This window comes from Mustela erminea, chromosome 5, assembly GCF_009829155.1.
Source record: "Mustela erminea isolate mMusErm1 chromosome 5, mMusErm1.Pri, whole genome shotgun sequence".
NCBI lineage: Eukaryota > Metazoa > Chordata > Mammalia > Carnivora > Mustelidae > Mustela > Mustela erminea.
In genome coordinates, this window is record NC_045618.1 from 81,195,708 (window position 1) to 81,210,086 (window position 14,379).

Here is a 14,379-nt window from a genome sequence, read left to right on the forward strand (position 1 = left end):
GTTCCCCTTTTTCTCTTGAGTCAACTTAAGTTGGTTTCTGTCATGCATCCAAAGAATCAAAGCAAAAGAAGAGGGAATAAAGGAGAAACTTGAAACAAGACACTGTCCCTAGCCTCCCAATGCCAGAAAGCAATCAGGATCCAGACTGGATGTACTGAAGTACTGCTTAAGCTTTACACATCTCCTTTCCATGAAGAAGGCTCTGCTAATCATTGGCAGAATGGTTCAGTATTGTCTTCTTTTCTGTTGTTGTTGTAACAGCTTTATTGAGATACAGTTTGCATAACACACAATCCATCCATTAAAAGCATATAACTGAATGGTTTTTAGTATATTCACAGAGTTGTGCAGCCATCACCACACTTAATTTTATAACATTTCATCACCTCTAAAACAAATATCATACTCATTAGTAGTCACTTTCCATTTTTCCTCCCACCACTGACTCCACTCAGTCTAGGGCAATCACTAATCCATCTTTCTATAGATGTGATCACTCTGGACATTTCATATAAATGGAATTATACAGTATATGGACTTCAGTAACTTGTTTCTTTCTCTTAGCATAATGTTTCACAGCTCACCCATGTTGTAACATGTATCAGTACTTCATTCCTTTTTATTGAGCAATAATCCTCCATGGTATGGATATGCCACATTTTATTTATCCACTCACCAGATGATGGACATTTGGATTGTTTTCACTTTCTGGCTACTATGATGCTATGAACATTCACCTAGTTTTTGTGTGGATATATGGTTTCATTTCTCTTCAGTATATATCTAGGAATAGATTTGCTGGGTCATATGGTAACACTATGTTTAAAGAGCCAGACTATTTTGCAAAGTGGAGGAACCATGTTGTATCCTCTCCAAAAATGTAGAAAGTTCCCATTTCTCCACAACATTTGTTATCTTCTGTTTGTTTTTAAATATAACCTTCCTAGTGTGTGTGAAGTGGTATCTCACTGGGTTTTATTTGCATTTCCCTGACGACTAATGATGTTGAGAATATTCTTAAGTGTTTATTGGCCATTTGTTTATCTTTTTTAAAGAAGTGTTTATTCAGATACTTTGCCTATTTTTTAATTTGGATGTTTGCCTTTTTGTTGTCTAACTGTAAGAATTTCTTACATATTTCTAGCTACAAATCCTTTATCTGATAAATGATTTGTAAATATTTTCTCCCAATGACTGAGTTCTCTTTTCACTTTCTTGATGGTATCCTCTGAAGTAAAAAAGGTTTTAATTTTAGTGAAGTCAATTTATCTATTTCTTTTTGGTTGCTTGTGCTCTTGGCATCTTCTTTAAGAAAGATTTGCCAAGGGACGCCTGGGTGGCTCAGTTGGTTGGGCGGCTGCCTTCGGCTCAGGTCATGATCCCAGCATCCTGAGATCGAGTCCCACATCGGGCTCCTTGCTCGGCAGGGAGCCTGCTTCTCCCTCTGCCTCTGCCTGCCATTCTGTCTGCCTGTGCTCGCTCGCTCTCCCTCTCTCTGATAAATAAATAAAATCTTCGGAAAAAAAAAAAGAAAGATTTGCCAAAACTGAGATCAAAAAGATTTCCCTCCATTTTCTTCTAAATGTTTACTGTTTTAGCTTCATACTGGGCGTTTTATCCATTTTGAGTTCATTTTTTTTATATGGAGGTAGGGATCCAACTTCATTCTTTTGCCTGGAGATATTCAGTTTTCCCAACAGCACTTGTTGAGGAGACTATACTTGGACTGCTTTGGTAACCTTGTCAAAATTCAATTGACCATAAATATGTGTTTGTTTCTGGATTTCTAATTCTATTCCACTGATATACAGGTCTAACTTTATGCCAGTATCACACAACCTTGATTATTAAAACTTTGTAGTAAGTTTTGAAATTAAGAAGTATGAAACCTATAACTTTGATATTCTTTTCCAATAGTGTTTGACTCTTCCAGATTCCTTGAATTTGCAAAAGGAATTTTAGGATCACTTTCTCAATTTCTGTTAAGGACTGAAGTGGGATTTTGATAATAATTGTATTGAAGCTGTAAATCAACTTAGAGAATAACAATAACAATATTAAATCTTCCAATCTATGAACATGAGATATCTTTCCATATATTTAAGTCTTCCTTAATTTCCTTCCAAAATTTCTCTCAACAGTGACTGTGGTTTTCAGAATTTAGCTTCATTTTTATTTTGTTAAATTTATTCCTAAATATTTACTTATTTTATTTACTTTACTATGCTTACTTTTTATGCCATTGTAAATGGAATTGCTTTCTCAAACTTATTTTCAGATTATTTATTGCAAGTGTACAGAAGTACAATTGATTTTTGTATATTGATCTTATATCCTATAATCTAACTGAGGTTGTTTACTAGTTCTAATAATTTTCTGTAAATTCCTTAGGATTTTCCATATACAAGATCATATACCACCTGCAACTAGAGATAGTTTTACTTTTTCTTTCCAATTTGAATGTTTTTTATTTCATTTTCTTGCCTAATTTCACTGACTAGAAGTTCCAGCACAATGTTGAAGAGGATAACAAGAGCAGACATCTATGTCTTGTTCCTAACCTTGGGGAAAAGCCTTCAGTCTTTTACAATTAACTACGACATTAATTGTTGGTTTCCAATGTCTGGCCAAATATTCTAGTCACAATACATATTTTTGAGATCTTAATATATCAAGTCTTCATGTTTACAAATATAACTAAACATTGTTCATTTTTATAGAGTCTTAAAAAAATTCTTAGCATTCCAAATTCTACAATATTCATACAGATATATAACAGCAACAGTTTATTGGGTTGTGAGGAAAAGAATACTGGAGTGTCTTATAACACAGTCCTGGCTATCCCTCTCATTCTTGGGTCTACTCTGAACCTCACTTTTCTGCAATTTGAAGATACCAGTCTGGTTTCTTCCACTTCTCTATGAGACTCATGGGAGTAAATATGAGAAGTGCTTTAGAAAATGCAAAGGTTTAGGCAAAGAGATTATTGTTTATTTCTCCTAAAATATATCAAGTTTTTTCATGTATATCTGCCAAATATTGTTGATGAAATCAGCTCCTTTCCTCTGTTATAGTATAATCAGTTATTTCATGATTAATACAGAAAAGGGTTTTGTTTTAATTTCCAAGATAGATAAATGAAAACTTTCTTCAAAATTAAGTGCCCTTATTTTTAATGAAAAGCTAGAACTCAACCTCTACACATCTTTAAATGCTAAAGATTTTTTTTTACCTAAATTCAATTTTTTAAAAAATTAGGCACAATTGACATATAACATTATATTATTTTCAGGTGTGCAACATAATGATCTAATATTTGTATATATTGCAAAATTATCATGATAATCAGTAAAATTATCATGAGCCATCACATATAATTACAAAAATATTTTTTCTTGTGATGTGGACTTTAAAGGTCTACTCTCAGGAACATTTAAATATCCAGTAACATATTATTAACTATAGTCACTACGGTGTACATTACAACCCCATGTCTGATTTATTTTATAACTGGAAGTTTATCCCTTTTGACCCTTTCACCCATATTGCCCACTCCCCTCCCTCTACCTTTAGCAACCACAAATCTGTTCTCTGTATCTATGAGTTTGAAATTTTTTTAAGGTTCTACATATAAGTGAGATCATACAGTATTTGTCTTTCTCTGACTTATTTCATTTAGTGTAATTTCTTCAAGGTCCATCCATGTTGTCACAAATGGCAAGATTTAACTCTTTTTAATGGCTGAGTACTATCCCATTGTGTATATATTGTACATTTTCTTTATCCATTAATCTATCAGTGGACATTTAAGTTGTTACTATGTCTTTACTATTATGAATAATGCTATAATAAACAAGGGGGCACATATATCTTTTCAAATTAGTGTTTTCATTTTCTTCAGATAAATACCCAAAAGTGGAATTCCTAGATCAGATGGTAGTTCTATTTTTAATTTTTTGAGAAACTTCCATACCATTTTCCATAGAGGCTGCACCAATTTACATTCACACCACCAGTGCATGACAGTTCCCTTTGCTCTACTTCCTCACCAACACTTAAATATTTCTTATCTTTTTGATACTAGCTATTCTAATAGGGTGAGGTAATGTCTCATTGTGATCTGATTTTACATTTTCCTGATGATTAGTGACGTTTTCATGATTAGTGATGATCTTTTCATGTACCTGTTGGCTATCTGTATGTCATTTATGGAAAAATATTTATTCAGATCTTCTGCCCATGATTTTTTGATACTGAGTTATCTGAGTTATTTATATATTTTGGACATAAACCTCTTGTTGAATATGAAATTTGCAAATATCTTCTCCCATTCAATAGGCTACCTTTTCATTATGTTGATGAATTACTTTGCTGTGCAGGAAATAAATTTTTGAATGACTCATCAATTTTTTTCCTGAAATATATTTAGACTTCTATTATTGCAAGAAACATGTCTGTTAAAATCTTTACCCCTCTGTTTCATTATTTGTAAATTGAGAGGATTAAAGAACACAACTATAAAATCTCTTCCAATGATAAAATTCATAGCTTTCAGGTTATGAAACAAGATCTTATGAACATGACTATATAGGGTTTTAAAGCTGAGAGGAAAATTTTCTAAGGGTTAATTCAAGCAACTGTCTGCTTTATGATATTGCCTTTCTATTTCAAATATTTTTTGAATTCTCCAATAAATGTGTTACTTAATTATTTCAGAACTCAGCATAATTTTTTCCTTTAAAGTTAAACAAATTACTTGCTTTCCAACACTTAATTATCTCTATCATTAAAAAAAAAAAACAACAAATCTCTTCACTTAATGGAATTACTTAAACAATGTGATATTGGAGAGTAGCTAAGATGGCAGCAGAGTAGGAGGATCCTAGGTTTGTCTTGTTTCTCAAACACAAGTAGATAACTATCAAATCATTTTAAACACCCCAGAAATCAACCTGAAGATCGACAAACTGCAAAACTAAAGGAAGAGAAGAAGACACATCAAGGAAAGTAGAAGTACTGAGATGTGGTTTGGGGGAGAAATAGATTGTGGTTCTATGGAGAAGAAGCCATGGTTATGGAGAAAGGAGAGAGAGAGAGGAGTGCACGAAGGAATGCACATGGAGAATATTCCCCTTGGCTGGAAAAATGAGAGAAGCTGATTTTCATGAGTTCTTACAACCAGAGGGGCTTAAAGACTAGAATATTAAAGGTCAGCAGGCTTGACTGAGATAGAGCTGAGAGGGCACTGCCCTACTCCTGGAAAGAAGGCAGGCAAGCAACCCAAAAGGCAAATGGGGTAGAAACACTTATATGAAGAATGCCTGGGGCACACAGGGAGAAGAGTATTTGCTCTTCTCAGAGTGTCTCTCTGAGAGGCAATGTTCAGGGAGATGCCTCTCTGGAGAACAAAGGAACTGGCTCTCATCATTTCCTTCCCCTGCCCCTCAGAACAAACACAGAGCCACCTTCAGTAAGTAGTACAGCACCAACACTGGCTGCCTAACCTGCTTACATCAAGTCCCACACCCCTGCACTTTGGCAGGACTGCTGCTCTCAATCAAGCTTGCCTCAGTCCTAGTGTGGTGGGCCCCTTCTGCAGAAGACCAGCACAAAGCCCCACCCACACCACATCTCCTGACCAGAGAGCTCTGCAGGGTCTCAGTTCTAGTGGAAGGAGTATCAGGTCTCTTTTAACAAGCAAACCAGAGCACACATAGTTAAAACTCACCACATTCTGGCCAAGGACAAAATTCTCCTCACTGCAGGCAAGGAGAGTTGCTGCAGATGAATGGCCTGAAGGACAAAGCTGCCAAAACACAACAGCAGAATGCAGAGAGCACATATAAGAGATGTTCCCTATAGCACTAGGACCTGGACACTGTATGATCTCTTCTTCATAAAACCATTACTCTTAGGAGCAGAATATATAACAGGCTTTTCTAACATACAGAAGAAGGCAGGGGCGCCTGGGTGGTTCAGTGGGTTAAAACCTCTGCTTTTGGCTCAGGTCATCATCCCGGGGTCCTGGGATCGAGCCCCGCATCGAGCTCTCTGCTCTGCAGGGAGCCTGCTTCCTCCTCTCTCTATGCCTGCTTCTCTGCCTATTTGTGATCTCTGTCTGTCAAATAAATAAATAAAATCTTAAAAAGAAGAAGAAGAAGAAGAAGAAGAAGAAGAAGAAGAAGAAGAAGAAGGCCGCAGAGACTAAGACAAAATATCATGATGAAGGAATTCATCCCAAATGAAAGAACAAGATAAGGTCATGGTCAGAAAGCTAAGCAAAAAAGACATAAGCAACATGCCTGATGGATAATTTAAAGCAAAAATCATAGGATACTCACTGGGTTTGAGGAAAGAATAGAAGACATTGGGGAGATCCTTACCACAGAGATAAAAGAATAAGAAATGAAAAATGCAGTAACTAAGATTGGAAACAAGTTTGATTCAATGAACACAGGCTGGAAGAAGCAGAGGAACAAATAAGTGATATAGAACACAAAACAATGGAAAATAATGAGGCTGAACAAAAGAGAAAAAGAATTATGTATCATGAGAATACACTTAGGGAACTCAGTGACTGCATCAAACATAATAACATTTGTATTATAGGAGTCCCAGAAGAGGGAAAGAGAGAAAGTGGGGAAGAAAATTTAATTGATGATATAATCACTGAAAATATTCCTAATCTGGGGAAGGAAACAGACATCCAGATCCAGGAGAGAACAGAAAACTCCCACCATCAAAAACAACCCAACACAAAAATACATTGTAATTAAATTTGCAAAATACAGATAAAGAAAAATTCTTAAAAGCAGTAAGACAAAAGAAGTCCTTAACTTACAAGGGAAGACCCATCAGGTTAGCTGCAGATTTCTCAGCAGAAACTTGACACACCAGAAGAGAGTGACAGTTATATTCAAAGTGCTGAATGGGAAAATGCTGAAGCCAAGAATACTCTATTCAGCAAGGTTATCATTCAGAAGAGAAGGAGTGATGAAGAGTTTTTCAGACAAAGACACATTAAAGGAGTTCATGACCACTAAATAAGCCCTGTAAGAAATATTAAAGGGGAGTCTTTGAGTGGAAAGGAAAGACAAAAAGTGAAAAAGACAAGAAAGGAATGGAGAAAATCTCCAAAAACAATGACAGAATGTTTAATAAAATGTCACTAAATACATACCTATCAGTAATTATTCTGAATGTAAATGTACTAAACACACCAATCTAAATGGATTTAAAAAGCAATATCCATCTATATATTGTCTGTAAGAAACTCATTTTAGATCTAAAGACAACTGCAGATTTAAAGTGAGAGGACAGAGAAATATTTATCATGCAAATGGGTGTCAAAAGAAAGCTGGAGCAGTACCACTTATATCGGACCACCGAGACTTTAAACCAGTATAACAAGAGATGAAGAAAAGTACTATATCATAATAAAGGGGACAATCCAACAAGAAAATCTAATAAATCTAAATATTTATCACCCAACATGGGCTCCCTGAAATATATAAAACAATTAGTAATAAGCATAAAGGAACTTAACTATAATAACACAATAGTAGTAGGAGACTTCAACACCCCACTTACATCAATGGACAGATCATCTAAACAGAAAATCAAGTCATCTGTTAAGTCCGTCTAGTCCAGGGTATCATTCATCAAAAGCCACTGTTCCTTTTGATGAATGACACCCTGGACTAGACAGACTTAACAGATATATTCAGAACACCTCAACCTAAAACAACAGAATATGCATTCTTTTCGCCTGCAATGGAACATTCTCCAGAACAGATTACATACTAGGGCACTAATCAGGCCTCAACAAATATAAAAAGACTGAAATCAAAATAATAATTTCTGACCATCACACTATGAAACTTGAAAGCAACCACAAGAAAAAATTTGGAAGGACCACAAATACATGGAGGTGAAACAATATGCTACTTAACAATGAATGGGTCAACCAGGAAATCAAAGAAGAGATAAGAATACGTGAAAACAAATGAAAATGAAAACACAGAAGTCCAAAACTTTTGGGATGCAGAAAAAGTAGCCCTAAGAGAGAATTACATAGCAATACGAGCCTACTCAAACAATAAAGAAAAATCTCAAATAAATAACTTAACGTTACACCTAAAGAAAAAAGAGCAAGAAACCTAAACAGCAAGAAAAAGAACAACAAATGAAGTTTAAGCCAGCCAAAGAAGGGAAATAAGATTAGAGCAGAAATAAGTGATACAGAAACTAAAAGAACAACAGAACAAATTGATGAAACCAGGAATTGCTTCTTTGAAAAAATTAATAAACTTGACAAATCCCTAGTCAAACTTCTCAAAAAGAAAAGAGAAAGGGCTCAAATAAATAAAATCACAAATGAGAGAGGATAAATAACAACTAACACCACCAAAATGCAAACAATTATAAGTGAATATTGTGGAAAACTGTAGGCCAAATAACTGGACAAGCTGGAAGAAATATACACATTTCTAGAAAGATATAAACTACTAAAACTGAAACAGGAAGAAATAGAAAACTTGAACAGATCAAGAACCAGAAATGAAATTCAATCAGTAATCAAAAATCTCCCAACAAACAAAAGTCCGGGGCCAGACAGCTTCACAGGGGAATTCTACCAAACATTTAAAGAAGAGTTAATACCTATCCTTCTCAAAATATTTCAAAAAATAGAAAAGGAAGGGAAATCTCCAAATTCATTCTATGAGGCCAGCATTACCCTGATACGAAAACCAGATAAAGACTCCACTAAAAAGTAAAACTATAGGCCTATATCCCTGATGAACATGGATGCAAAAATCCTCAGTAAAATACTAGCAAAATGAATCCAATAGTACATTAAAAGAATCATTTACCACAATCAAGTAGGATTTATTCCTGGGCTGCAAGGGTGGCTCAATAGTCACAAATCAATCAATGTGGTACACCATATTAATAAAAAAAAAAGATAAGAATCATATGATCTTTTCAACAGATGCAGAAAAAGCATCTGACAAAGTACAACATTCATTCATGATAAAAATAAAAACCCTCAACAAAGTAGGGTTAGAGGGAACATATCTCAACATAATAAAGGCCATATATGAAAAACAAAAAGAAATAACATGCATCCAAATTGGTGAGGGAGAAGTATTTTCAGATGACATGATACTCTATATAGAAAACCCAAAAGACTCCACCAAAAACTTGCTAGAACTGATACACAAATTCAATAAAGTCACAGGATACAAATTCAGTGTATAGACCTCTGCTGCATTTCTATACACCAATATGAAGCAGCAAAAAGAGAAATCAAGGAATCAGTCCCATTTACAAATGCACCAATACCCAAAAGATACCTAGGAATAAGCCTAACCAAGAGCTAAAAGATATGTACTCTGAAAACTATGAAACACTAATGAAAGAAATTGAAGATGACACAAAGAAATGCAACAACATTCCATGCTTATGGTTGGAAGAACAAATATTGTGAAAATACCTATATTACCCAAAGAAATTTGCACATTTAATGCACTCCCTATCAAAATACCAACAGCATTTTTCACAGAGCTAGAAAAAAAAAATCCTAAAATTTGTATGGAATCACAAAAGACCCTGAATAGCCAAAGCAATCCTGAAAAGGAAAGCAAAGCAAAGCTGGAAGTGTCAAAATTCCAGACCTCAAGTTACATTACAAAGCTAGAGTTATCAAAACAGTATGATACTGGCACAAAAATAGACACACAGATTAACACAACTGAATAGAAAACTCAGAAATGAATCCACAACTATATGGTCAATTAATCTTCAACAAAGCCAAGAAAGAACATCCAATGTTAAAAAAAGCCTCTTCAACAAATGGCCTTGGGAAAACTAGACAGCAACATGCAAAAGAATGAAACTGAACCACTTTCTTACACCATACATAAAAATAAATTCAAAATGGATGAAAGACCTGAATGTGAGACATGAAACCATTAAAATCCCAGAGAAGAACATAGGCCATAACCTCTCTGACATTGACCCTAGCAAATTCTTGCTAGATCTATCTCCTGAAGCAAGGGGAAAAAGGCTAAAATAAACTACTGGGACTACATCAACATAAAAAAGTTTCTGCACGGGAAAGGAAACAATCAACAAAACTAAAAGGTAGCCTCCTGTATGGGGGAAGATATCTACAAATGGCATATCTAATAAGGGGTTAGTATCCAAAATATATAAAGAACTTACAAAACTTAACTCCTAAAAAATAAATAATTGAATTAAAAATGGGCAGAAGACATAACAGATATTTTTCCAAAGGAGACATACAGATCACCAGCAGACACGTGAAAAGATGTGCAACATCACTGATCATCAGGGAAATACAAATCAAAACTGCAATGAGATACCACCTCACACTTGCCATGATGGCTAAAATCAGTAATACAAGAAACAAAAGGTGTTGGCAAAGATGTGAAGAAAGGAGAACATTTTCTTACACTGTTGATAAAAATGCAAACTGGTACAGCCATTTGGGAAAACAGTGTAAAGTTTCCTCAAAAAGTTAAAAATAGAAATACCCTATGACAAAGCAATTGCACTACTACATATTTAGCCAAAGAATACAAAAATCTAATTTGAAGGGATACATGCACCCCAATGTTTGTAGCAGTATTATCTATAATAGCCAGTTTATGGAAATAGCCCAAATGTCCATCAAATGATGAAAGGATAAAGAGGTGATTACACACACACACACACACACACACACACACACACAGAAATAATGGATATATATGTATATTTATATATATTTATATATCTTTTATATCTGTAATGTAATATTACTCAGCCATAAAAAAGAATGAAATCTTGCCATTTGCAATTGCATAGATGGAGCTAGAGGGTATTATGTTAAGCAAAATAAGTCAGTCAGACAAAGACAAATACCATATGATTTCACTCATATTAGATTTAAGAAACAAAAGAAATGATCATGAGGGGGAAAAAAGAGAAGCAAACCAAGAAACAGACTCTTAACTATAGAGACCAAATTAATGGTTGCCAAAGAGGAGGTGGGTAGGGGGAATGGCTTAGACAGGTGATGGGGACTGAGAAGTATACTTATTGTGGTGAGCACTGAGTATTGTATGTAAGTACTGAATCACTAAATTGTACACCTGAAACTAAAATCACACTGTATGTTAACTAACTGGAATTTAAGTAAAAACTTAAAAAAATAAACAATGTTATCTTAATGGAAAACATTCTTGTCAAGATTAATTCCTAGATTAATTTGATGTGTACTTAGCTGCATTTATCTTAGTGCACACTACTGTCTTACAGCACTACAATTTACAAAGCAATGATCAAACATGGGTTTATGTTGAACATTTGACTAAAATAAGAAATGTCAATGTCAACTTTCTCTGAGAAGCCTTCCCTGATTCATCAACCTAGATCCGATTTCTGTAACATATATTTGTAGAGTTGCATACTTTTTCTTCACAATATTAAGTATCCAATGTCATATTTCTTTGGTTAATATCTACCCACCAGAGACCCATTGCTTCCCCATGCTTGGTATGAATGGATTACTGAAGTAATACATCATTACCAGAGTATATCTCTACTACATTCTACTTACTCTTTTTTTGTTACTCTTTTTTGTCATCCAGGGAATCCTGAGCCACTGCCATGAAGGATTCACCTGGCCTCAAGCTTCAGCAACAGTTCTTCTACCTCCTTCCTAATTCCTACTTTCCTACTTCTTTGCTTTGCTTGCCTGTCATGATTCCTAGGATGCAGCCCGCTTGTTTTGGTATTTTATGGTGACATCTTTCTCTGGATTCTGGTTCCTCTCATCTCTCTACTTTTGGCTACCCTAGATTACTGACTAGCCAAGTTTCCACATGAAGGAGTTTTTCCCAAGCCTCCTGGGTTCTAACTCTCTTTTGCCCCTACCAGTAGCAATCACTTGTGTTCACCTCCAGAGAAATCCACCTGCTCAAACTAGGCCATTCTGATTTGGCTCAAGATAGCGTCTTCAATATTTCCAATTTGTCTGCATCTATAAAAATCATATTTAACTAAAATATACCATGTTATTTTTAAAGCTAGTTTAAGCAGAGTAATAAGGATTTTAGAAAGACGTCCACTGTACCCACTGGATAGTCTGGATTTACAAGGAAAGCAATGAAGAAACGTGTTTCCAACTGAGACTATTCTTCCAACCAAGTAATGGCATGCAGGTGCTCAACAGTTAAGACAATTTATGTACCTTGATGGATCTGCTTGTCATCCTAACTAGAGTCACGCACACTTTGATTTTGAGCGCATTTTATCTAGAAAAATAGTTGTTAAAATAACAGAATCCATACTATCGAAACACAAATTACACATCTTTAACATTATGGTTTAAAGTAAATCAAGGAACCACCACAAAATTAGTAGTTAATTTGGAAAGAAATGATTGGGAAGAAGGCTATCATTTCTTTATTTTGTACCCTTCTGGTCACTAGGAAATGTCTAAATGTACATCTACAATTTTTATTATTCTTAAACATCAGCAGTAGCTAGATTGAGAGCATATTTTCAATACCTTTTTATATTTTTGCATTTAAGAAACTAATATTCCTCTTAATAAATAAGGCACAGACTTTTTCAAATTAAGGAAATATTTAAAGGAATATGAAGCAATAAAACTATGTAGGTATAGATCAGGCATGTCCCAACCAATTTAAAATGTGTTTATTCACTACCTAGTGATCAAACATTGAAAACCTAACTCGCATAATCTCCCACTGAAATCTTGCAAAGCAGTATGAGGCCTCAATCAGTACAGAGGTCTTGCTGAGATGTAGGGTGGCATTTAGATGAAGTTAAAGAATAATAAGGATCCCAACTGCTTCAAGAAAGCAGTTGCTTACTCAACAGTAAGCATTAGGCCAGATGCTGGCTTCACACTATCTATATAAATATGACAGTGGTAGTTCCTATACCTAGGTCATCTACAGTTTAGTGGAGGAGACAGATGCAGTAAAACAAATAACTAAAATACTCTATTACAATTCCAGATAATTTAAAATATTCTATGTACAATATGGGTGTACAAAAAAAATGCACAGAAGAAGAGTTATCTTCAGGGGAGAGGACAGAAGAGAGTACATTGAAAGATGCTGCCCAACATCATATGATGATGCTGGAAATCAAACTAGTCGGAAACAGTTCAAAATGTGCTAACATAAGAGCATGACACTCAAAATTTTTCCCCACCACCCTCAAGCTCTGTTTCCAACCTCACCTCCTACTCCACGTGCTAATAACTACTATGTTCCCACCACATGAAAATGAAAGAGCCACCGAACATGCCACGCATTTTCATGGAATTCTTTTGTTAGTACTCATTCCTGGTGTGTTGAATGTCCTTTTTTTCTATCAGAATTCCTTATCATTCTTTAACTTCTTTAACTAATTGCCACCCGACCTGATGCTGCCAATTAAAGTTTCTCCCTTCTTCTTACTTCTTCCTTACTACATTTACTAAGTGCCAGGCATTGTTCTAAATCCTTTACAAGTACCTAAAATAACCATTTTAGATAAGTACCCAGATTGCTCCCATTTCATCGCTTAAGTAACTGACACATAGCAAGGTTAAACAACGTGTTCAAGGTAACAGAACAATAATGACTTCCACTTGTTGAGAGCCAATTGGTTTACACAGCTGACTTATTTACTTTACCAAGCACCACAACTTTTTGAAGGAATTACTGCTTTATCCCTTTTTAAAGTAAGGCAAGAAGAGTTAAGAGAAGTTGATAAGACCCCACTGTAGTAAGTGGGTAGAGCCAGGATTCAAATCCAGGCAGCTTCACAACCTCAGCCTCACCATCCCCTCACTTGAGCTACTGACATGACATTCCCTCTTTTTAACCCATTTTCTAATCAAGATCAAAGACTTCTTTGACCAATGACTCCCTCACTATGTAGATGTGAAAACTGAGGTTCAGAGTCTTGTTCAGGTTTTATTCTCAGGCCATGTTTCTCACCATCATAATGCCTTGTCTCCTTCAAAACCTAGGAGGGAGTTGATAATCAGTCACTCTAAGTGCTGACCTCCATGATTACCTCCACGTTCTGGGTGACTGCACTCTGACTATTCCTCAAGGCAAGGTAGAGCCTCCTAGAAAAGAAGATAGCAGATTCTATGGCAGATGGTCAAGAATCCGAGACCTGCAATTTAAACATGCTCACATACATGTGCCAAATTAATCTGTGGGCCATCAGGATCATTAATTTTAATGCATGAATAAAATAACATACAGATTTATGATAAAAGTGAGCAAATAAACATGTTGTTGAGCCAATATAAAATCAAGAATATGGGGGCACCTGGGTGGC

General features: G+C 35.3%; 1 long non-coding RNA gene across 1 annotated transcript; it reads right to left on the reverse strand.

The window, feature by feature from the left end:
• Positions 1-9,909: 9,909 nt before the first annotated feature.
• Positions 9,910-13,866, reverse strand: LOC116589994. The gene is made up of 3 exons (XR_004285469.1): positions 13,854-13,866; positions 10,238-10,239; positions 9,910-10,010 (listed from the first exon to the last, which is right to left on the reverse strand). It is a non-coding gene; the product is annotated as an uncharacterized LOC116589994 (long non-coding RNA).
• Between the last annotated feature and the right edge of the window lie 513 nt (positions 13,867-14,379).